We start from the raw sequence: 26,404 nt of genomic DNA, 5'->3' as shown, positions 1-26,404 counted from the left end.
AAAATGTCATTCGGTTAATCATTCAGTTACTTAGAATCAACAGGACATTGACTTTTTCCATCTTTAAGATGACTAGAACAAACTCCTCACAGCTGAATCTGTGGTGTTGACATTACTTTATTACAAATGATAGTAAATAATTGGAAATATAAAAATCTACCAAGTTAGAGCTTAATCCGTTATTACCGGACACAACTGGAGTTCCATAAAGTCTCGTAGTAAAAGTCACATTAAGACACAATCAGAGAGCATCATGCTAAACCGATCCTCCGCAAAACCATCCTCCAACGCTTTGTTTATCGTCAGAGTTTTAACAAGAAAGAAAAACACGGAGAACAACCGGTAAAATTGTTGCTTTATAAGTCACAACAGTTGGAAGAGTACAATTTATCTTTATGGTTTTATGTAACAGCATACTAATAAGCTACATTATTATTATTGATGAATAATATCACAGTGAACACAGATCCTAATCATCCATCACTACCGGATCTTCTCTTCTTTTGCAGACCCTGGATTAACAGGAACAACTGATGTTTGTCTGTCCTGTAAGGAAAAAGAATCAAAGTTTAGTTGGTTTTAGATCGTTGTTCTTTAGCACACGAAAATGATAGAGCACTTAATAAATTCAATAAAAGTTGTTCATTTACATTATACTCGATTAAACTAAAAAGGAAAGGTATTATTTATACTCTACAATTCAGAGTAGAATTCAGTTTTTAAAGAGATACAAATTTTTTAAAGTTTTGACAAACCTTAAAGTCTCTTCAGCTCGTGGCGCCGTTTCCGTGAAGTTAGAGTTCATGGAGAGAACTTGCTGTTCTGTTCAGTCAGCATGTTGCCGATGTCAGAAAAATCTGCTGTCATGTTATGAGCTGGGAAAAAAATCAACAAACATGTTTGCAAAAAAAAAAAAGAAGTGGCATCGTATTTTCACCTAAGACTTATAAAATAGTTTCATGATTTTGGTTACACCTGTAGAATTTAAACTGAGGTAACGCTGAAAAATAAATTGTTTGGTAGTTTGAAAAAGAGGAGATATTAAAGACACGCTAACCTAAACGGCTGCAGATGCAACCATTGCAGAAAATGAATCAAACTCATGTAACATGGTGTAATGTTTCACCTCTCTGCAACACTTTGAGACACCAAGCTTTATTCTTTTTTAAACCCTCGCTATTTGATCAGTAGAAAAAACAGAAACATAAAATTTACTCAGTTTACATCTGTAAGATGACTAGAAGAAGACTCACTGTGTACACTGAGGCCTATGAGTTCAGCCAGAATTAAAACATTCAGGATTCCCAAGCATACGACCACACCGAGGCCGAGTCTCTCTTTGGAGCTGCTCCAACCTTAACAAAAACCTTAACATTAGAAAAAAATTTAATAACATACATACTAGATTTCTCTGTAACTTCATTCTTACCTGTGTGATTAGATGCAGTTTGTCCAACAGGTTCCATATTGACGTAAATTTCCTCCATCGCTTCAGACTCTGTGTTGGATTTTAACATTAACTATAAAATTCACTGCAGTCGTGGAACTAAGTGAAAAAACTGTGGAAAAGAGGTTCAACATAAAAAGTAAACGTAGTTTAGAGATAACAACCAGATAAAGAAATTCATGAGTTCACGGTTTCAGTATTATTTTCTTAAATATCTTACACAACATAAAATTCTTGTTCTGTATCAATGAATATTTATTTCTCTTTTCTCTCTGTTTTCCTTCAGCTTGGTTAATCCTACTTGTAATAAACACATTACACTTTTCTATGGGTGAAAAAATAATTGACTCTTTCCATCTTTAAGATGATGCTGAATTAAACATAGCTTTGAATCACTGACATAAGGATGAAAAATACATCCGATATTGTTATGTTCCTGCACCTTGTGTCCAAAAATATTTCCTAAAGACTAATAAATTGTTGGAGCAGATGACCGGTTCCCTCCTTGGTCATGCGGACCCAACAGTTTTTCAGTTCTCATTCTGTCCTGATAACTAGTCACAGCCTTGCTCTCAGTAAATACAAATATCATCTTTGCATTTTTCTTTCTAAATCCTCTTTTAACACTATTTCTTGTCCAGTAGCAGAAATACTTACATTAAGAAAGCACAATGCCTGAATTGCATTATTACCAAACTTCTATAACCGCTGGATCAAATAACTATGGAATTGTACGTATTTATTCATATTTTAAAGACTTGTACTTTTAGGACTGCCATCCAGTAAAAAGAAAAGCTACATGAGCAGCTACATGAGCAGCTGCTTGAGCTGACCAGTACTGTCTAAAACTCAGTCACCATCTTTCCTCATCTTCTGAAACAGCCACCAGGCAGATCAACGGTTTGACAAACAGTTTGCTTTGTGAAGCACCGCCTCACTGGGAGGGAATCAAAAGACTAACATACCAATCGGGTGCAAGTTGGGCGGGTTAAAGTAAGAGAAACCAGATACTGCATTCAAAGCATGCTGAAGACCAGCAAGCCAAACATTCACATATGTACCGATATGTAGAAGAATGTTGGAGTTCAGGAGATCTAGGATAGAAGATTTGACTGAATCAAGACGTTGCCCAGAAGTTCAGACTGGGAAGTTAATTGGCAAACTGCTAGCTAAGTATGTGGAGCAGGAAAATAGGTTGTATTTACTTACATTTATGCAAAGCAATTGCCTTAAAAGATTCAATTACTGCATCATATAAAAGACAAGTGTAGTTACACTGTGTGATTTTGGCAAACAATATTCTTAAACTCATCCAAAATGAGTTTTTAAACTCATCCAAAATGTTATTCTCTGCAAAACTTCTTTTATTTTCTGCCTACAGCAGCAGCAGCAGCAATATATTTGTTACATAGATTAAAGACACGCGGTCTCATTATTTGACATAATTGTACTGTTCAAAATTTTTCAGTTTGCTTGAGCAGAAATGAGGTAGTGTCTGGATGTGTTAAGATGTTAAACTTTTACCACCCAAAATCCTCGCTACTTTCAAATAGTTCACTTTTTATTTTAGTTGTTGCATGGACTCAACTTAAATAGATTGACTTGTAAAGCTTTATTTTTTAACCAAACGTTCCTGCCACTTGTTTAAGATGAGTACAAACAATAAGTTGATAATAATTAAGTGATGTTCACTTGAACTTTTTTGTTTAAAGTCTGATGTTTTATTTTACAGTGAGGAAGGCCGGAGTCTAGCTTTAGCAGATGGCTGAAGGCGTCTGATCCACGCTTCAAACTCAGTACCTGTTTGCTCTAAGGCCAAAACTTTGGTAAGGTTAAATTTAGTCAGCTACAGAAAGTCAGACGGTTCAATGTGAGAAATCACTTTAGGTGGTCAAGTTTCTTGTCTGATCAGATCTTGTTAGTCATTTACATAGCACGATTACTAATTAACAGTTGATTATTTTGTGTCTAGATGCAATGTAATCATTCAATTCACAATTGAAGTTTTATTATGGGGATTCTGCAAATTAAATATTTCATAGTATATTTCATAATATATTTCAATGATTCCTTTCATACAGTCCCTGAAAAGGAAAGATTACCTTTCAGAGAAATAGAATTTTGATTGCTTTGAGTTTGATGAAATTTGACTTAATCTGACTGATAGATCTTCTTTAACGCATACTGATGCTTTGCATTGATCATTTATAAGCTTATCAATTACAAGAGGCGCACTGTCTGTTAGTGAACATTAGTGAACAGACGGCATCATTAGGACCAAGGAACAAAAGCTGTAGATAATTTTATCGGCAACAAAACAATTCACCATATTGTGACCAACTCTTGGAGCACGGTTGTGTAGTGAGTATGTTTAATTTAATTTTATTATTTTTATTTTTAGGTAAAGTGTACCAATAGCAAACCTAGTCAATGTTATCATAAGTTGGACTAGCTGTCAGAAGATGTAAGCAATTCACCGTGAGAGGGAGTATTTAAGAAAAAAACACAAATTCATTGATTGAATTGTTGGTTGATATCCTTCATATATTTAAATTTGTGCAACAAACACCAAAAGAAAGAAAAAAAAACTATATAAAACCTGAATGGCCATTCATAAATATTTACACATTCAATAAATCGATAGAAATCCAGGTACTACAGGGATTTTAGTTATGCAGGCATTTGCGATATCTTCAAAAATTACAGATTTGAACTTTTATTGTTATATTTTCTTGTTCACTCCCTTTGAGATTGTCAGACTCAAAGGATTGTAATTGGATTCTTATTGTGTTCTATATCAATATAGCAACTCGATATAAGGACTGACTTAATGGTAATAAGAAGGTAAAAGGTAAGTTTAGTTACAAAAATGCTTTTCATTAAAACGTTTTGTTTATTGTAGATTAAACAGTTAAAATACATGAATAAGAGCAGCAGTTTAGATAAAACATTTTAAAATGCAATTTATTTGAGCAAAAACAACATAATGGCTGCGAAGCACTTCTTTGTGAAACAGTCGTTTTATTTGTAACAATAAGCCATTTTATGGCGGACCGGGTACTTTTTTCATTACTGTCAACATAGATAACTTTATTATATCTGCCCTAACTACAATAAACTAGTAATAACTAAATAACTAATCACAGCATGACCTATAGTGTGCTTTCTGCTTTATTTTTAGCTTAACGAGCAAGAACTAGTTCAGATTGTAGCTGCAAAACTGGTTCTGTGAACACGAATCAATTCAGGTTTAACTGAATTAAGTAGTTGTTAAGAGTGAACTGACTGAAAACTTAGGTGGAACAATTCAGGCAATATGACTGCTAGTAAATACTACAAGTTCTTATATTCACAGGATTACTCAAGTGTGTAAGATAATGGATGAAGGGAAAGCATCATTAGGGCCAAGAAACATACAGCATATAACTCAAAGACAAAAGTAGTGATTAATTAGTTAAAGGTAAAAAAAAAATAAATAAAAGAATTCCCATGTTGGAGCAACTCTTGGAGCGTGGTTGTGCAATGTAAAAAATTTTCAACTTTAGGGAAAGCTGAAAGATACATATGAGTAGCTTCACCAAGGCCTGTTTAGTATCTGTAGGATATTCTTCAGAAATAAATTTACAGATGAGGGACTTTTAAGGACATGTATCACACTAGCAAGTGTTACAGGAAAAAAAAAATCTATAAGAGTTTCAAATTTAAGTGATGAAGGAAATCACAAACTCAGTCAGCACTGACTAATTCTGCTACCATAAATAATGCAGTAAAACAGTTAAACTTTAGGTTTTCTTTAGAGGTATGTTTACTCTTACGCAGGGACACCCATGCGCGCACCGACACACACACGCATACGCACGCACACACACAGCGATGGCAGGGGCCCGGGGGTCAGCCCTGCCCCACGCACACACACACACACACACACATACACGCCCATGGTGGGGCGATGTCAGCCCCTTTCTACTCTTATGCCCTCTGCCGCGCAAATTCTGAGACCTGCAGAAAATGCCAACTTTTTGAAAAATGTGTTTTTTCTGAGACATAGAGGAAAATAAATCGTAGGAGCCCTCTCCCGCCCAAATTCTGGGACCTACAGAAAATGCCAACTTTTTGAAAAATGTGTTTTTTCTGAGACATAGAGGAAAATAAATCGTAGGGGCCCTATCCCAAGCAAATTCCCAAGAGCCAATAGTGAATATGCCTGGTGATCAGAGGTCAGGAGAACTATCCTGAGGGATTTCTGTCCTCACCTCACACAGGGTGTATGTGCGACACATACTCTTGACACACAGATGGCAGGACCGCATCTCCCGCTTCACGTCTTAGGAAGATATTCAATTGAAACCCGAGGTAAATACAACATCCCAAATCTATTTAAATATATTATATTGTATATTAATCTAGATTATTTAAACTCATAATGTTTTTTCATTCTTTAATTGTATTAATCTTAAAACTCTGATGTCATAACAGATGGGGTGATTGGGGGGAGGGGCGGTAATACACCGGAAGTGGGGGAGGGGCGGTAATACACCGGAAGGGGGGAGGGGCGGTAATACACCGGAAATTAAAATGATTAGGGTCATTAATCACTCCCGATTAAAATTTGACTAAAGCCGTCCTATATAGTCTCTCTAGTGGCAGTGGATTTCATTTAGGGGCGTCAGGGAAAAGGGGGTGGACACAAATGAAAGCCAAGCATTTTGGATGTTATTCCTTCAAAAGGCTAGAACTTTGACATTGTATATTACTTTGTGTTGTTCTACCACCCAAACAAAAAATAAAACGCCCGGTAAAATATGTGAAAGATTTTGGTTTCGATAAAATGTCAAAATGTTCAAGAGGTAGAAAAACATTTTCAAAGTCCTGTAGGCATGAGGCAGGTACCAGTATCCAGGCATCGAGTTACAGCTTACAGCCACAGCTTTCTTCTGCCCTGCCTCCACCTATTGCTGCCCTGCTGGTCATCTTTTCCATTAGTTCGCTCTACTTGATTCATCTCTATTCCACGTTTTACGATTTGCTTCATTCTAGATCACCATGGAGAACCACCTCAATGGTAAACTACACCTTCTCATTGATCTATTGTTTTCAGGTTACTGCTGGTGGTTTTCTTAAAGTGGCGGGTTTGGTACTTGTACCAGATTCACTCAACATCTGACCAATCAGAAAGTTTTGTTATGTTGCATTTTCACCTCGACTCGGTTTGCTGGAGTACGTACAAACAAAGAAGATAGTACCAGTAAATGTTCACATGACAAGATTTTAAAATTGTTTTTCAATACCTGACAATAAAGCAGATCTTTAGCAGGTTTGGTCCTGCAGCGTTTGGTGTTCAGCACACCACAAATCAACATGTTTAACTCAAACATTCAGATGTCAGACAGGAAAACATGAGTTCAGTGTAAACAAACATGGCTGACAGGAAAGAAGTATTGGCGAGAGTTTGTGGAGTTTAACAGAGAAAAGGTGATATAAAGACATCGCCAACCTTCACCAGACTTTCTGGTTTTGTTTTCTGTGTTTAGGGTTCCCATAATACAGAAAAACTGCGAGGCAGCTTTGTTTCTGCTACCTTTCTGATTGGCTACCTGTCACATTCAACAGGCTACGTTAGTGGGAGAAACATGCTGCGATATCTCACCAAGACAATCTGGATATTCCAGATTTTAGACGAGAGCAGTTCCTTACCACACGTGTGTGACCGGTGGACTTCTGTGTGATCAGACAAACCACCACACCAGTCCGGATTCGGAGGCGGTCTCTGTTTATTTAACCTGACAGCCAGGAGATGTTAGCATGTGCTTCAGTTCTCCAGTCCAATCTATTCAAAATAATAGTGTTAGCATGCACTGCACATTGTGGTTATAACAAAACCAGGCATTTAGGATAATCTAATGTTATAAAGGTGTATAAACAACTCAAGTGAAAATATTCCAACACCTATCATTAACACAGAAAGGAAAAATAAACATTTGAACAAGATAAATAAAAGGGAGGAGGAAATGAATAACCTAATATTTCTAATAGTCCTGGAGGACCTTGAACAAAGAAGAAGAAAGTGAGGCAGAGCAGGAGGACCAAACCCCTTGTAACAGGGGAACACAGGAATAATCAGGTATAAACAGACAAATGCATTAAAGAACACATTTTGTGTAAATATGCAACTATTAATTCAGACCCAATTACACATGAGTAGCAAGAATATCTATTACGATTATCATGATAATCAAAGAATCTTTAAGATTGTTGAAAAGGGGAAATCGGGTCAAAAAAATTGGCATAATTATCTTACCGGCTTATAATCCCTGCAAATTGAGTCAAGCCAAGCAGAGTAGAGAAAGAGGGTCTCTTGCTTTCAAGAACAGCACATTTATGCGTTTTTAAATATTTCCTGTCATGACAAACACAGAGCTATTCAGAGTTTTCACTCAGGTTTATTTGATGACGCTGCGCCGCCTCGTTGGATGTGTTCGTGTTTATTGTGATTTTGATGGCAAAAGCTGAGAAGTTGGACACATTTTGAGAACACATGGCCACGTTATGGTGATGAATCACAAGTGATTGTTCAGCCAAGATGAGATGATAATAGAAATTTGGATGATGTCAGTTTATGCGTGATGATGATTACAGGAACTTTCTCCAGCTATTATCAATTATTAACCTCCAAAAAATATGTCACTAACTTAATAATTCAGGGACCCAATCTGTCTTGGTGAATGTGGGCTACGGATGCATTTGCATATTTAAAATAATAGCAGCCTCCGTCAACTGTGATAAGCGTTTGTCTTCCACAGCTTTGGTTCTGCCGAGTCTGCTGTTCTTATGAGCGGGATTTTACTGACCACACCTGTGAATGTGGGCAACACCTGCAGGGTTTTAGAAAGGACTGAACGGAGTGAGTTCAGATTAATTTGTCCACTGGGTGTAGAATCCCTGAGTAAAAACCTCATGTATTTATCCATACATCCATATGGAGCTGTGGTTAGCTGTGGAGATGTGATTGTGTTGCTGAAAACATCATCATTAAAGGGGACCTGTTATAAAAATCCTGTTGGATTTCTCTGCTTCTATAAACAACCCAAGCACTAAAAATAACACCCAGTCATATTTTGGAAATAAGTTCATGTTTTTTTGGTGTATCAAGAACCTCCCGATTGTTGAGTCACAATAGTCGGGCCCTACGCCGTTACCTAGCAACCCCAGTGGAGTTCAGCTGATTTTACTGCTGTATGTGGTGTACAATGGCTGCTAGAAAAGACAAATGTTTTGTTGTTGACTTATCACCCAGAAACTACTTGCTGCATTTTTGTTGGCTGTGGAGTAGGCTCCACTTTTGCTTTTCAAAGGTGTGCGGTTATATAATTGCCTGTCTGTTTGCAGATATTTTCATGTGAGTGTAAACGTTGAGTAGGGGGTGTGGCCAGCAGCAGATTATTTGGTTTTAAAATGACAAGAGGCTCTAAAACAGCTCACTCTGAAAGAAACTCTAAATCTCATTATCTAAGAAGAATTTCGTGCAAAAAATGTTTTGTATCGCCAATAGACCTATCCTAACCTGTTCAGGGAAGCACAATAGGTCACCTATAATATTTATCCTACCCGTCATAGTTGCCCCTCTGCCTCTTCCTGTGTACTTTTTGTGTACAATCGACACCCAGAGTCTCTGTCTGCCTCTGTTATTGTACCAAAAATAAACACAACTCTGTCTTCTGCCTTCCCTGCTTGTTTGCACTCTCTTTGCCTTGTGACTGTATCCTCGGCTAATCCATTAAGTCCCCCAACAACACGCCGGCTTCCCTGCTGCAGAAGGTGGTAACCCACAACCCGGTCCGCTATTCTGGTCCTGGATAATCTGGTTATGTGTTTCACTGGCTCCAGCCGTCGCTTGTTACTAGTTACTGAGGGCTGCGTCTGCTGAAAGGGACAGGAAATACCTGGCTGTAATCCTCCGCTCTCCTCTGTGTGACACTGTGTGTGTGTGAGAGGGTGTGTGTGTGTGAGAGGGCGTGTGTGTGTGTGTGTGCGTGTGTGTGTGTGAGAGGGCGTGTGTGTGTGCGTGTGTGGTAAATGCTAGCAGTGTTGGAGGAATGGTTAGCTGTGGAGATGTGATTGTGTCGTAAATTGTTATGCAAAAGAGGCTTGTGTGTAAAATGAAGACAAGGAATTGGGAGAAAATGAAGAAGCATGGAGGGAAGAAGCCATGAGATAATAAGAAATGCAAATATGTAAGAGCAAACAGAAGAAGACGTTGATAGGGAACCGGGTTCTGAGGTTGGGTCGGTCCGACTTCTTTTGCTACGTGAAATATTTCAAACTCTGAGGAAAGTTTACACTCTTTATTGGGAAATCTACTGCAAACTATCAAAACATTAGGATTAATGGGCATTCATGATGAATGCAGGTATTTATTTCTGCTGCATTTCTACCATGGTGGGCTTTGACTAGACCATGGGTGTAAAGCTCCAATCCTCAAAGACTGGAGGCCTGCTAGGTTTGAGATCTTCACAGCTGTGCTGGATCTGCTTCAATACATCCATCAATTTAACATCCATCCATCCATCCAGTTTTTGAACATTGGCTGAACTCAAGAAATTTGAGTCTGGAATTTGGAAATTCTTCTGATAAGTGTTAATTAGCAGTGTTACATTAATTTAATGCCTGAGAATCAGCTAACTGTGATTTCTGCAGAGCAGGAACTAAACAGACTGCTGAATATTACACTGAGTGCTTCAGTCTGGTTCATCATGAGCTGCTTCATCCTTCCAAGTCCTAGAAATCGCTCTGTTTGGCAGCAAATTGGATGAATGTAGCACTGAGGTGAAGCTTGAGGAGCGACAAGAAAAGGAGAGGAATGAAATGTTTCATGTGGCTGAGCCGACCTGCTCGGCCCCATGAGAGATATAAAGGTGCTTAAAGGTTAGCACTCCTCAAAATTATAGATGGCTTCAGTGCAGAGAGAGTAATAATTGATTTTTTTTGCCAGGGAATGTGGCTTTCTTTAAGAAGGAACAATATATTGACCACAGTCTGTAAGCGTCTTCAACACTTTCCACTGCTTTATCAAGCTTTATGAGCATATTTTATGAGTTATTTCTAATTTCACATCAGAATATATCAGATGCCTGAACTGGTAAGGTTTAGGATTTAAACCTTAGCATGAACTCTTGTTACCTTTAACATAACAAAAGCTAATTATTGGCCATTAATATGGCATTAAAGACACAACAGCAACAATTTCATGCAACATGGATGCATGATCTCTTACTAGATCAAGTTGTGTGCATGCTAACGCTATTTTTCATCAGCCTGCAGCAGTGATAACACACTTTGGTCATTTGGAAATGTCTCTTCAAGTTATCCTCATTTACAGGCAGACTGAGGGTATTTTGTACATTTTAAATGAAGACACTTTCCAGACACGCACTGCAATTAAAGGTTGGGTGGTCTATAAGAAAGCTTTAAGTGAGAGATGAAAGTTTAATGATCGCTGTGGGGATATGCATGTGAAAACAGGCGGTTTTTATCTGTGGGCATCAGAGGCTTAAAGAGCCTCACCGACTTAAACAAAGTGAGGGTTATCTTCCATCTAGCAAAGAAACGGATCAGTGCAGCAACAAAAAGGAAACTCAGATCGGTACATTTTGTTATTAAATACTTTCTAGTTGTTCTGTGAGTCACACTCAAGAGTCTGATTACAAGTCCTGATGTTATCTAAAGTTCAAATCCTTTAAATCTAGCACTTGATAATCCAGTAGATACGGTCTGATTGGGAACCAAAGTTCATTTGTGCAATTTTCAGTTGGTGCAGTTCGCTTTCACACTGTGTCAAGCAAACCAAACAAATTGATTAACTTGTTTCCCTCCCCGCCTGTGGTGGTGCTGTACCAAGAACCACTGAAGGAAACGACACAAAATCCTATGAATGCAACTTCCTTCTTCATGAAATGCAAACAAAAATGGAGTGGCGTCAGATTTTTGCAGTTTTTCAAATTTCTCTTTTGTCTTTGGTAAAAAAAACAAAAAAAACATGAGCCATTTCTCCTGCTAGTGTTAGACTCACAGGTTTGTTTTGTTTACATTTACCCAGAATGCCTTGCGCTGTTCTCAGCTTCCTGCTTTTGAAGCGATCTCTGGTTTGCTTGGCATTCACATGGACTGAACCACACCAGAGTTCACTTGAACTGAATCAAGACCGCAGTTTTCAGGCGGACCACTGTTAGCTTGGTCCACATCAGAGTTCAATTCCCGCCTCCCCAAATGAACCAGACTTTCTAGACAAAGTCCGGTCCATTTGATTGAAGTGGACTAAACAGTGGTGGTGTGAATGCAGCCTTTAGAACCCTGGTCCATGTAGAAACCTCAGTTTTGGTTCGGTTGAAGTGAAATTTAGCAATGTTTGAATGCATATATGAATGCTAAGCGGACCAGAGGCAGCTCAAGAAGCAGGAAGCAGAATGCAGCAAAAGGCATTCTGGGAAAAAACAAACACACGAGTCTAGCGCTACCGGGAGAAATGACTTGTGTTTTTTTTTTTTTTTTACCAAAGACAAAGAGAAATCCTACAACCGCTAAAATCTGACACCACTCCAGTCCTGTTTACATTTCACGAAGAAGGCAGTTGCGCTCAGTTTCTTTTTTTGGAAGTTTTCATGTAATTTTCTTTAATGGTTCTTGGTGCAGCGCCACCACAGGAGAGGAGGGGAACAGGTTATTCAATTAGTTTGGCTTGTTTGACAGTGCAGTGTGAAAACGAACCACAGCAGCTGAAAATGAAACAAATGTTGCAACCAAGTCCACTGGAATGTCAGATGTGAACACACCCTGAGAAACAACTAGGAGCAGGAGATACTGCAAAGTATTGTCCAACTATGGGGAAAAAATATTTACAAAGTTGTTTGTTTCGTTGAATTTACAGGAAAAGCTGCTGCTTTAACCAAAGCACCTGATTAACTGATAATCAGCAAGTGCGATCACTCATAAGAAAGCAGATGTTTGCCAGTTTAGAGCAAACAGGTGTGTAAATACAATGCATAGCGATGCACCAATGAGGCTGATCTTGGCCAATAAGCCTGAATTTGGTGATAGGTACTAGTAGCAGTTTGAAAATTCAGCAGAAAAATCAAGAAAATTACAAGATTATATTCCCATCAAACTCTTCCCGAAACACAAAAAATTATTGGACTTTTTGGTTGAGGAAACACAGCAGGAGGAGATTTATTTTCAGCATTAGAGTCCCCAGTGATGCAGAAACCAAAATGCATCCTGAAAGTTTAGCATCAAGATTTAAAGGTGTTTAATTTAAATACCCACACTAAAATCAAAAAAAAAAAATAATAATAAATCTGCACACATTCAGACCATTACAAACGATATCAGAACAACTGAAGGCAGATGAATGAATTTCCACACATCACTGCCATCCCACCAGACGATGTTTAAAGATGAGCGGGGTCATTGATATGCAGAAAGGCTCTCCTTTATGCAGCTAAGAATAGAAAACAACATCACATCGTGGTGTGGAGCCGAGCGCATGACACACACTTCCACAGACAGCAGCGTGATGTAAATGCATCGATTCAGAGCTTTGGAATGACTGGAGATGTCATATTTGTTGTTGGAAATTGTTGTTTCTTTTTTAAATTACATCTCTCTAAAGCTTTGATTCATTGCAGCAACATAAAGATGTAAAAAGGAAGAAAAAAAAACAAAACACCACCCTGTTGCCGTTTTCTTTCTCAACCTCTCGGGCCAGATTCGGTGCAATCTGCTGGGTTGAAACCGTTAATGGGAAGCAAGTTGCAGGAAAGAAAAAAGTGAACAATAACTTGCGCAGCCGACTGTGAAAATGAAGAACTCTGTGACCTTTAGAGACCCTGGAGCAACCAAAGTGAGTCCAACACCAGGGGGCAGATTGGTGACGCCGTCAATGCGTGAGCCGCATTTTGCAGGAAATTTAAAATCTAATTAGTTCTCATCTCTGACTCAAATCAAGGCCTTGATACAGTTTGCTACTGAATGTCTTCTAGAGAATCCAAAATAAAGTAGACCGAATGCCTCTTCCATTTTAGTCTCCTCAGTGTTTTTTAAAAATTTTTCATTTCAGCATTGAGAGCTCTGGAAAAGCCACGCTTGGAGAGAGAATGGTGGCTGTAGATTCTGTTTTATTAACGGTTATGGCTTCTCCTGGGAACGGGTTGGGGCTTTAGGGATTGGACACGCTCCAATGGGCTTCATGTGAAGACAGCCGCTGCTTTTAAAGGAAGAACAGCCCAAATCAAACGGTTGTTAAGCAGATGAGACGCTTTTAATTTCAGCAGCAGGTTTATGGTTTGACTCTTGTCCTCTCCTCCCATTCGAGGCCCTGTTATTTCTCTCTGCCTCCACCCTGTCAGTCTTTAATTTAACCCTCTAGTCTGCTTGTTCGACTCACTCCATCCTCCCAGTCGTCGTGTTCTAGCCTCTCTTTTCTATACTTCTGGCTGCAATTGTTGCTCAGCTTGAACTTTGGATGAACAGAAAAGCAAGTGTCTGGAGTTGGATGGTTTCATCAGAATCTCTTCTGGACAGCAGACGGTCGTGTCAAGCTGCCAGAGTTTAGCAGAAGTTTTTATTACCGAGGTGTTTTAATGTCCCAATATGAAACTTCATGATGAATTTAAGGGAGATGTTCCTAGAATCTGCAAACATGGGAGGAATGGATGGATGGATGATCAGATGGATGATCAGATGGATGATCAGATGGATGATCAGATGGATGATCAGATGGATGGATGGATGATCAGATGGATGGATGGATTATGGTACATCTTTGCTCTCTCTCTCTCTCTCTTTCATCTCTTCTCTTGCTGTAATTTAATCTGTTTCTTACATAATCAGAATGTTGGTAATTTCTCCTGTTCATCCTGGGAACAGCAGCGTCTAATCTCAGTCATAATCCATCCAGGTAACCTTCAGAGCTGCGCTGCGGCTTGGAGCTTAGAGAGAGGATTGATTCCTGCAGAGTTTCTGTCTGGTTTATCATCATGAAATAAAATAAAACTCCTTTTTTTGTTCTTTCGTTCTTCTCATCTGCGCCGTCTGCCTTTATTTGCTGCCTCTATCCCTCCAAATCCACATTTCTCTCCCCGTCTCTCTGTCATCCTCGCTCTATCAGTTTTGTTTTCCGGGTCGGCCATTACTCCGCTCTGTCTCCTCGCCTGTCCACTCTCTGGTTGTTTACCACCTTCCTCATCCTCTTCCTCACCTCCCGCCTGTCACCGCTTCGTCCCCTTTTCACCAAAATCCTCCACATCTTCCCCCAACTTCCTGCTCCACCTTTTATCATAATCCAAATCCAGGAAAAATCTCTGTTTCCTTGTGTTTCTTCCTCACTTCATTTGTATGTAATCTGTCACGGCATCATAAACTAGAATCTGATTTACATAATCTGATAAAGGAACACAAAGTCTGTGCATCATGGTTGCTGCCTGGTTCTGCATGCGCCGTGGTTGCATGACATTCATGCGTGATTGCAAAACGATTTTAAATGTCTGGATTGCATGTTTCTGTTTATATGACAGCTGATTTTTTTTCTTTACTAGATTTTTAAATATGGAGGAAGATCATAAGCAAACACATTTTCTGCTGGTTTTTGAAAATGCTTTTAACATTTCTCATCACATTATTCCCACAGATTAAAACTGGAAACATATTTTCATATTTACAATTGCAGTCATACCTTTCCAGATTAGGAATTTATAATTGAGGTGTTTTTCTTCTCTCCAGGTATTCATATGGAAAAACCGGCTTTTACATAGAATCTGAAAATGCATAAGCAGATGTAAAGTTGAGCTGCAACTAATGATTACTTCAGTAATCGGTTGATTATTCTATTAATTATTCTAACGATTAATCAGATAAAAAAAATTCACATTCTGCAGATTTTTCATTCTACTACTTAAGCTTTTTTATACAACATAATAAACCCATCAAGGAAATGCAAATAACCAAAGCATTCCTTTTTTAAATGACAAAATAAACATTTTATTGCCAAGAATTCAACAACACAGTTTTCCTTCAGTGAAAACTTGATCATTTGAAGCAAAGGATGCATCTGCAGAACATAAATACAGACAAATAACTATTTTTTTTAATCTTTAAAACAGATTGTATCTACAATTTTGTAGAGTTTTGGCTTAATTAAAGCTCTGAGTGTGTTTTTCTTTCAGCAACTGGCTGTGTCTGTATACTTCAGTTAACAATTGATTACTAAATTAGTTGCTGATTATTTTAGGATTCAATTAATCACCATTAATTTGATTAATCATTTCAGCCCTAATGAATAAGTTATGATATTATCTAGTCCCTCCCCAACCTGTTGCTGCAGAGTTATGAAGAGCAAACAACTGACGGGACACCAGAGGAAACGCCAGACTTCTGACTTTCTTAAGATAATAAAAATAAAAACACACACAGGATAAACAGAAGCAGTTATAGTTTGGCTTCCAGGGCAGAACCTCCCATTATGGGAAAGTTGTTTCGAAACATACATTTGCAACCAACCAGGGGACTTCCCGTGTGTAGCAACAGATAATTACATAATTAGCAGTAGATTGTTACCTCATCGTTTTGCTGTTAATGCAGAAAAATAACTACAGCTGAACAATAGAATAGCAGCAATATTTTTGAAATAGGGAGTTGGTTGGGTGAACAAACTCCTACCTAATATCAGTAGCTGTTAGCAGTCAGTAGCTGTTAGCCATCTGTAGCTGTTAGCGGTCAGTAGCCGTTAGCGATCTGTAGCCGTTAGCGATCTGTAGCCGTTAGCGATCTGTAGCCGTTAGCCATCAGTAGCTGTTAGCAATTAGTAGCACTGCTCGTAACATTTAGCGTAACATGGAGCAGAAAGCTGAGGTCGTTGTTTCTCCATACACCCAGTGGGCAGCACAGGTTGCTACAATTGATAATAGCCTCACAGGCACACCCACTAAAAGGAAACAAACGCATCCAGTAGAGCACTTTCATTCTATTGGCTGGGAGGTTGCTAGGAGACGGTTCATTTTGCACAAGCATAAAATGTTTCATAAGAGAGCAGAGAGTCGTACAGAGGCCAAGTGTGAACATGAGGAGATGTTACAAGTTTTGAGAAGACATAAAATCCTCCTTTCAAAATAAAAACTTAAGCAAAAGTATTAAAAGTTTTTAGAGCAAAAGACATTGGATACTGCTCTCAAAATAAAAATAAAAAACATGAAATACTTTTCATGGATTTCATGTTTTTTATTTTATTTTATTTTAAAAGTTTTTAGAGCAAAAATCATGAAATCCTGCTTTCAGACTGAAAATGTGTGGTCTTGGATTATGGCATAGAAATTTCCCCATGCAAACCAAAATGAAAACAATTCAGATCTGAATTTAATTAAGATTTGAGTGGGACTAGTTTCAAACCCGTCAGTGAGGACAGAAAATCTGAACTGGTTCTGCAGTACAGAGATGGATGTTTTCTCCTGTTGGCAGTAAAAAGCCGGTCATGTATGGTGAGGTGTTTTTATTATGCAGCAAAGCCCTGAGTTAATGAAAGAGGTTCCCATTAAACTCCATCATGTTTACCACAGCTCCGTCTCTCCCACTTCCTGCACACAGATGGATCAGTTGTGTTCTCCATTTTCTCTTTCCACTTGGTGGCATCATTTCAAAAGCAGACGGGTTTTTCTCAACTAACTGCATGCTGGATAAAGGGTCCAAGACAATGCCGAGCTTGAAAAGACCTCTTCTAGGTGGATTAAAAATGTTCAACAAAGTGGCTATTTAGAACAAAAGTTTGCCCAGGGTGCTGCACAGATAAACTACACATCCAATCAACATTTGGCTTAGATACGAGTCAATTAAATCCAGCTAAGCAGGTCAGGGGTTTTTTTCTAATGTGATCTAGTTTATTTCTGGTCCAAAAAGAATTATATAACCAATTTTTGCCCTACAAAAAAGTTGCTTGTGGGCAACACAAAACCTTGGAAGAGCATTTTTCTGCCTGCAGATAGAGGCAAGGTGGGGAGAGGAGGCAGAAAGATGAAAATTAATAAATAATAAGTGAAAAGAAAAGGTCCAAACACAGGCTCTTGAGGTACTCCATGACTGATTATTTTAAGAAAGATTAGAGTTAGTCATCTAGGGTTACTTCCTTAGTTAAAATATCACGTTTAGACCTTTTTGGTCATATTTAAATAACATTTTAAGGGGCAGCATTTACACAATAGTTCTGTGTAAATGTCAGTTAAATTGGATTTGACTTCTTTACCAAAACAAGCTGCATCATGGGAAACAGAGTCCAGATTTCAGGCTCAGTTGGGAAACATATGGACTTTGATTTAAACGTTTTCCAGGTCTGCATAAGTGTGGAAATGTAATTCCCAGTTCTATCTAAACATCCCATCCATCCATATGGCTTCCTAAACCCCCTGTGGAAATATCTGCTCTTCACTTTAAATTTAATTTTTAAAAATGAGAACTCTGCAAATCAAGTCTGGAAAAGAATAGGATTTTTAAAAAATGCAGCAACGAATAAACTTTTAATCAAAAACGGCCTGGCCTGCTGTTCTGTACTCGTATTTCCCACTACCTGTTAATCCCATAAGCACATTTCAAAAATGCATTTCTGTGTGTGACAGCAGGGAGCGAGTGTGGAGAACTGTCAGGAACTGCAACACAAATTCATGCTGCAAATCTGTTCTACTTACCCTGTGAGTCGATCCGGAGTGGCCCAGATACAGTCTGAGAATTCACAAAGAAACCTGCAACCAGCTCCAACTTCAGCAAACGACTTCTCAGCTGATTAATCAGTTTAATTTAAGCAGCTCAGAAACAGTGGCTGATTTTAAACAGTCACTTTCAGTCTTCATGTTCGTTTGTTTCTGCATGATAAGCATTGAGGAGTGTGTGTGTGTGTGTGTGCGTGTGTAGCAGGAAGTTTCCTCAGGCTCTTTTCTTTCCCCTCTGTGTGCGACATTACTAAGGGATGGAAAAGTCTGAGCTCTGCGCTGCCACTACCTCTCAACATCACATACACACACACACGCACACACACACACACACACACACCCACACACGCGCAAACACACACACGGCATTAAGACAAACAAATGCATGCTGGCAGACACTGAATATGAACATCTGCAAAATGACTTGGGGTAGGGAGGTCTGCGCGTCGGGAGTTTGTCAGGGTGAGCAAAACATATCAGATTATGCTGATTGTGGGGTTGCGTAACATTCTATGTGTAATGTGCATTATGAGATTGCATACATTAGATTATGTGGATTATCCAGAGCCACAGCATTAAACTGCCAGGCCGTGTTAGAGCAGCGCAGCACGGAGCCCGACGTGCAGGTCTGGTTTTGTTTGCTGCTCATCAGGGGAGCCACCTGGGCTCTGCTGTATTAAATCTGTTGCCGTAGCGATGCACGAGGAGCAAACACGACTTTGGGCCAGAGATTATGACCGGATGAATGTGAGAGAGATAAACACCTTCAACTTCACATGTTCATGCATTAGCAGCTGATACAAGATGCCGATCTGAAAAATTGTTGCTCATGTAGATTATGAAGTTCTGTATCCGAGTTTCAAATCTCCACCTGGATATTTTTGCTTATTTCAATTGTATGCAGTTTTTGAAATGTCCTGTGAGTAAATATATATTTGCTCATTTGTCCGTAACAACTGGAACTTTCAATGCAAGTGATTTTCGCAATTTATCGTCTACTAAAAGAGCCTCCCTCAGATTAATTTCACTTCCTGCTACGACAGGAGTCAAATTACCGTAATAACCTGATATTGGTTGGAAAGCGCAATGTCTCCCCTTTCAGAAACCATTGAAATTTTTCAGATAGCACAAAGAGTGACAGAATTACAATACTGCAAATCTGGCTGTCGTCACCGACATGTTCAGCCTAAAAAGGTATGTAACTTTAATAAAAATACAATTTACCAACCTATGAGCAATAATCTGTGAAAAAGGAAATAAATTGAGGTCCTCTGCTTTCTCCCAGATATAACTAGAAGCCAATTAAACCAATCAAAGCCAGGAGGCGGGTCTTAGCGCTGTCAATTATGTCTGTGTTGCTCTCTGCTACGATACAGCTTCTCTCCATCAGCAGAGCTTGTTGTAAATGCTAAGGCTAGTTAGCAGTTTTTCTGTAACATTAGTTGTTTCTCCTTCATTAGAACATTTAGCAGCACATTCATGGGGTTGATTGACAGCACTAAGATCCTCCTTCTGGCTCTGACTGGTTGTGCATGTCTTCAGTAGGTCAGGGAGGAGATTGATATTTTCACTGATTATCTGTCTCATAGCATACCACCACAACATGATGACAATTTTTACAAATACGTAAAACATTTATTCTTTATAAAGTTACATCCTGCAGATTTAAAGCAGGAATGTCCAAACTTTTTGTCATTCTGGCCAAAATCATGGAGTCTATGGCTACATTCACGGATTGATGCTCAATCCCAAGTTTTTGATGAAATCCAATAAATGTTTTTGCTGCTAATTAAATACGAAGGCAGTCAGACGCCTGTGAGAACAAACAAAGCGACGCAGACATCACACAAATATCTTTTACTGCTCATATTAAAGTGAACAACTGATTTCACATGTGGTGTTTTATTAAAATATTACTGGACTTTTATTACTGAAACAACTCAAACATTTAAGAATCATTGTCAAAATTAACATCTGCCAGATGTGTAAAATGTCTAAATGCTCTCTAATTTACAGGAGTGGAGGATTTTTATTAAAGTTTTTTCTGACATGTGTCCAGCCCCGGACCCATATTCTTCTAAATCCGGCCCTGGCTACAGTTATCTTCATTGCAATATTTTCTAACATGGCGCAGCCCTATTTGGATTTTCCTTGCACTCCATCATAATTGATTAACATTAAGCCACTTTTATTGTGTTCATTAATGTGAATCTGAACCCAGAAGTAAAACCAGACCTTCCTGGGAGGTCGTCCGTTTTTCTCCTTCGCTGCAGAACGTTATCGCTCCTCTCTGGCCTCTGCAGCCTAAAGGGCTCTTCGAACCATTTCTCATTTCCTCCTCACCATTGTTCTCACTATTATTACTATTTTCTCCACGGCACTTTTCCCATTTTGTCCACATCAACTCTTTGCTTCATTTCCTCTCCTCTCTGCTGCTCTTATCACCGCTGGTATCTATTCCTGACTAAATCAGATGAATCAAAGGTGATAGCAAGTAGATGCACATAAGGCCGGATATGCATCTCCACACCTCCACTGTGAGCTTGTTAGTGATTAAGATATCTTCCCTCAAAGAGCCTTGGTCACATTTCTATTCCCACCCACTCAAATTGCTTGAGTTCATCCAGCTAATTTCTCCATGTGCTGGAAAAGTGTTGAAAACTGAAAGTGCGGCCATTAGATCAAACCCTTCCGTGGCGTTTTATGTGCGATAAGAAGGAAGATGAAAGTGTGTGCAGCTGTGGGTGTTGGAGCTCGTCGTTCTGATGAATCCTCGTTATTCTGCACATGTAGTGGGACGTGCTTCAGACGCAGCGACGCACTCAGGTCTCATCGACCTCTGGATCTGCTCAGGCCCTTCATTTCACCCATTACTGGCAAACGAGAAAGGACTAATCGCGGTTTGAGTCTCACTGGCACACATTCAGACGGACGCAAACGCATTCGGAGATGGACACGGCCTCTAAGCTCCGGGGAATATCTAAGTGTAGCGCATAACTCCGCTTTAATCAGTTACTGTGTACAGGGTCCAAAGTGCGGTGCGTGGGCCACTTGTGGCTCTTGGATGGATTCAAATTTGGCCCTTAGATGCAAATGAAGATTTAATTTGTAATCAGGGTAAAACTTATTACCAACATCATTTTCTTTTACTGAAAAGCTGACTTTGCAGCTTTTATTCTTTCTTAAACTTGACTAAATATAGCAAGTGTTTTGAAAATAAGTGACCCAAATCCTGTTAATATCACTGAAAATAAATGTATTCAATTAAACCCAAAAGAAACTGAAAACTAGAGGTCTTTCTTTTAATACAGCAAACTTGTAATACTCAAGTATTGATCAAATTATCAGACATTTAATATTTAAAAATTACATCATCAGACAGACCGAAGAATATAAAGTTATGTGGACATTTTGGTATTTTAATCACCAAACTGATTCATATAAATAAACATAAATATAAAATAACAAAATCCAACCAAGAAAAAACTTTTCCAAATCAGTTTTTGTTAGTTGAAACTTTAACAAAAACTGTAGGTGTGTGTTTCTGGTGAATTACTCAACAGCAGAAATAAATACCTTACGGTAAAATTACTCAAGGAAAAGTAAGAATTACAGCGTAGGAAAAAATACTCCTGAAAGTAATTATTTTCAAAAAGTTACTCAAGTATAGGTAACTAGTTACTGTCCGACTCTAAAGCTTCGCTGACCACCAAGTTTGTCCCTTCAGGTTTAAACATTGTTGAATTTAGTTTTTGTTATAATTTAGCTGCTTTATTGTGATGATTTTCCAACAACATTTCCACAAATTAATCTGTCAGTAGATCCTAGAAGTGTGTTTGATGCCTCTGCAGAGCAAAACCTTTGCTGCTGCACATGTGGATTTCTCAGGCTTTTTAATTACTTCTTATTGCAAAAATAAAAGAAGAGCTAAAAATGATATTTGCTGTACAGGTTTGTTTATGTGTGGGAAAGTTGATATTTCTCATGTTTACATTAAAGCTGGGAATTAGGTGTGTAAATCTCTGCTTGCGGGCATCATATCTAAAACCGAATCGATTGTTTTTTTCTCTGTTTCTCATTTGTAACTTTAAATCTGTCCGTAATCCTCTACAGTCTGTGTTTTCCTCCGTCCTCTGGCAGACCTTCTCCTCTCCTCCGAGCGTCGCTGCCAGGAGTTGGCGGCCAAATGTCACAGTTTAATTCATATATTCAAAGAGAAGTGACGGGCAGGCACGCAGGGAGTCAATTTCCTGAAGATTTACTCTAAAACCTGCTCGCTTTGTGTGTGTTTGCTGAACTGCCCTAACAGATAATTTGTTGTCCCGGTGACAAATCGATCCAGGGATGGAAAAACCAGCCGAAGGGTTTTAGACGGGACTCGTTTCCCTGAGAGTTTCTCTGGTTTTATCTCTCACTGTCACACACTCGGAGTCACCCACGCCTCTCTTAACCCGTAACCATCAGGAATTTTGTATCTCGTTAATCACCATAGCAACAGTAATGGACCTGCTCTCTAATCTCTCTTTGTTTAACTCTCCTCTCTCTGACTTTCATTCTCCAACATGCAGTTATATGCAGAAGCAGATGACGTGTTAGCAGTTATCTTGTTCCTAAACGATCTTTTTGTTGTCAACTTTCACATTTTTAAGTGGATGTAAAGGAGTGTGGAAATATTCCCACTTGTTTTTATCATGTTTCCAAGGCAGATTAAACCCTGGGACAATAACAGAGCAAACAAATTCACTGACTTTTAAACAGAAATGCATACAATATATTTGCTTTTAAATGTAGTTTTTATAATTTGAGCAAATTTGCACTGTGATTTATTGTCTGACATATTGCTGCCACTAACATGTCACTGTATTGCTTTGGACATACAAAGTCTATCTATCTATATCTCTATAACTACATCTATTTATCTCCATGTCTATCTCTAGATCTATCTATTTATTTATTTATATCTATCTCCATATATCTATGTCTATATTTATATAGCTATATCTCTATATCTATCTTTTTCTCTCTATGCCTGTATCAATCCATCCATCTGTCTATCTCTACAATTATCTTTAGATCTATCTATTTCTATCCATCTATATATCTATTTCTGTCTACCTTTCTCTGTGTATCGATATATCTATATATTTATATATCCATCTATAGATCTATATGCATATATAGATCTATAGCTCTCTCCGAGTCTATCTCTATATCTATATCTATATCTATATCTATCTACCTCTGTATATATATATTCTTTCTTTTAAATATGTCTTTTTCTATTGATCTCATTTCAACCATTTTTTTAATTAAGTTTCTAAACTTAAATACTGTTTTTTTCAGAACATAAAATGGCCCCATAAAAAGTTTTTTACTTATTTTTTGTTGAATCTTTGAACGGATATCACAAAAATCAACACAGGCAGAAAGAAAATAGCATTTTAGCACCAAGATCTTATCTAGGACATCACCTTCAAATAGTTTTTTTGTGTCATATATAAAGTTATAGTAAAATGTACTTGGATCTAAAAAGAAGTGTAAGATAAGAGAAGAAAAAAGGAAAAGGAAATGAAAAAAGAAAGAAGATGTAAGATAGATGCTTAAAAGTCAATACATTTCTAAGTTCAGTCATGAGTTCAGTCTTTAATCTGCCTTGTGCAATAAAGAACGACCGCTCCAAAAGGAGGAAGTTGACTAAAGCGCAGGGAATTCTGGGTAAAAACAACCAAAACAAACGTGTGTCTAGCGCTAATAGAGAAATGGCTTGTGGAGTTTTATGGAAGTCAAAACAGAAATCCTACAATTGCTAAAATCTGACGCTACTTCATTTTTGTTTACATTTAGTGAAGATGGAAATTGCATTCATCTCTCTTTCAGAGATTTTCGTGTCGGTTCCTTCAGTGGTTCTTGATGCAGCGCCTCCACAGGCGAGGAGGGGAACTGGCTTTTCAAAGGATTTTGATAGTTTGACGGAGTGCAGTGTGAAAGCAAACAGCAGAGAACGTAACAAAAGTTTAAATTTTGAAACCCAATCAAATAAAATCAACCGGACTATCAGATAAAAAATATTCTCTAGCGATTCCTTTACTTCTTCACCAATGTTTGTTAAACAAACACTGGGTTATCAAAATCCAACAAGAAACTACAAAAAATATCACGAAAAGTCTTAAAAAGATGCCGATCAAAACCATTTAAAGAAATAACAGCAAGTCTGGCGTCTTGCGAGCAAAATATAAAATTGCTAGCAGTGTTTTAAGATGTTAAATCACTCCATTACAGGTAATAATAAGCCGTGTAGGCTGCGTAAGCCTGCAAAAAGCAGCGCTACATTGTGCTACGGCTCCTTAAATGTGTCTGTGCGTGCTGCAGACACATTAACACAGCAGGAAATATGGATTAACTTTGGTTCGATGGCTGCATGAATGCAGAAACCGCAGTTTGTGTAGTTAAAGCCGGGCTGCAGCTCAAGATGCCTTTAACAGAGAGCAGATGGGAACTGCTCAAATGTTACTGGTGCATATGTTGCATAATTAATGCATGTTGCGTGTTTTCCTAGAGATTATTATATAAATGCTCCTGGGAGCCCAAGGGTAGATATATGATTTATATGGACGACATTACATTTAGAGACTGCTTTTATTTTTATTAGCAGGTAAAATGTGAGTTTGGATTTATTGGTTAACTTGTAGTAAAGTATAAACACATATTTGTCGGAAGGTTTAAAAACGAAGCTAAGGCTGAAACTAAACATTAATCCAAATTACCAAATTGAAAAGAAAAAAAAGATGATATAAGGAGGAAATGAAAATGTTTTGGGTTGGTGAATTTCTTCCATTACTTTCCAAACTGAACTGGATGGTAACTGGAATAATGAACCAATCAAATGGATTAAATACCTTTAAATGGAAGGTCCATACTAAGCCTGTCATAATAATAATTTAATTCAATTTTCCTTTGGGATCAATAGAGTATTTTTGACAATGAATCGCATGATAAATAAAAAATTTAAACAAGCTCAAAGGTTTTCCTGCTGTTTAAAGAGAGTTCCTAATCCATTTTATTTATGGTTTGTTAATGAGTTTTATCTCCTTTTTTTGGTTGTTGTGTTTTATTTTGCATATTTGAAATATCTTCCAGTGTTAAGTGTTCTTCACTAAATTAAAGTTTACTGGTCTTTGAGAGGGCGAACTTGAACTATATCACTTGAAAATGGCCTCAAAATAACAATATTATCGTTTATTGCGATAATTATTGGGACAATTTATCGCCCAGCAAAATTTGCTATCATGACCAGCTGAGTTTACACCTTTTTATGTTACATTTAACTGTTGAATTTACTCTTATCTGTGCAGTCAGTAATTTGAACTTTTGAAATTTACATTTTAAGTTTTCTCCTCTTAAGTTCTAGGAAATTATGTGAAATTTGTTGAGACCAGTAGAGAAATGGAAAAAAAAAAGAAAAAATGAAACCAGTTCAGTAATTATCAGGCTTTGCGTGCGCTGCTGTTTGGTATTTGTAATGTGCTTTAAAATCCCTGTTAAAGCTGCAATCAGTTTGCACCCCAGTATTTTGTTATGAAGCTAATTTGAGTTCAGATTTTGTTCTCCAGGCTGCACTGAGAAGAAGACGCTCAGTCTAAATACTCCTGAGGTTTCGGTGAAGGAGATATTGGCAGGAGTGCAGATTTGTGGCTCGAGGACAATCTATATTGTCCGAGTCCAGAGTAAAACGGTGAAATATTGATTGCGTTTTTCTGCCGTTTAGAATCACAAACCTGAAGAGCCTTTTAGCTGCGACCTTTGGGAATACCCCACAGTTGTGATATTTGGTTTCTTTTTAAGCTTGATCAATTTTTAATTAGTTTTTTGGGGAGTTAAGGAGAAAATCACATCCAGCAGCCAACATTAACTACATGCAGGCGGTTAATTGTGAACCAATTCTGTCTTCTTCTGTGATGAAAAGTCCTTGATGTGAATGTTTGGTGCTGACAACGTTAGCGTGCCGGCATGTTTGGTACCACAGGCGGCCTCAACAGTCTCCGCTAATAACCTCTGACGGAGCGAAACGAGTCCGAGACACGCAGGAGTCTCACTCAGACGAACGTAAAGATGCAGCTGAGACATTCGGCTGCATCTTTGCATCGCAGACAGAAGTGATTCATCAGAGGATTCAACAGAGTTTGTGTGAGAGACGCTGATGAAGTCCGCCGTCAGCAGG

General features: G+C 38.3%; 1 protein-coding gene and 1 long non-coding RNA gene across 3 annotated transcripts in view; one reads left to right on the top strand and one right to left on the bottom strand.

The window, feature by feature from the left end:
- slc8a4b (solute carrier family 8 member 4b) overlaps window positions 1-26,404 on the top strand; it is a 129,098-nt gene that overhangs the window by 9,299 nt on the left and 93,395 nt on the right. The gene's annotated exons all lie outside the window — the stretch shown is intronic.
- Window positions 814-1,608, bottom strand: LOC122820787. Its single transcript, XR_006368863.1, has 3 exons — window positions 1,430-1,608; window positions 1,254-1,355; window positions 814-875 (listed from the first exon to the last, which is right to left on the bottom strand). It is a non-coding gene; the product is annotated as an uncharacterized LOC122820787 (long non-coding RNA).

This window comes from Gambusia affinis, linkage group LG18 (genome assembly GCF_019740435.1).
Source record: "Gambusia affinis linkage group LG18, SWU_Gaff_1.0, whole genome shotgun sequence".
Classification (NCBI taxonomy): domain Eukaryota; kingdom Metazoa; phylum Chordata; class Actinopteri; order Cyprinodontiformes; family Poeciliidae; genus Gambusia; species Gambusia affinis.
Note: the sequence above shows the minus strand (reverse complement) of the source record. Positions and strands in the feature narration are given on the sequence as shown.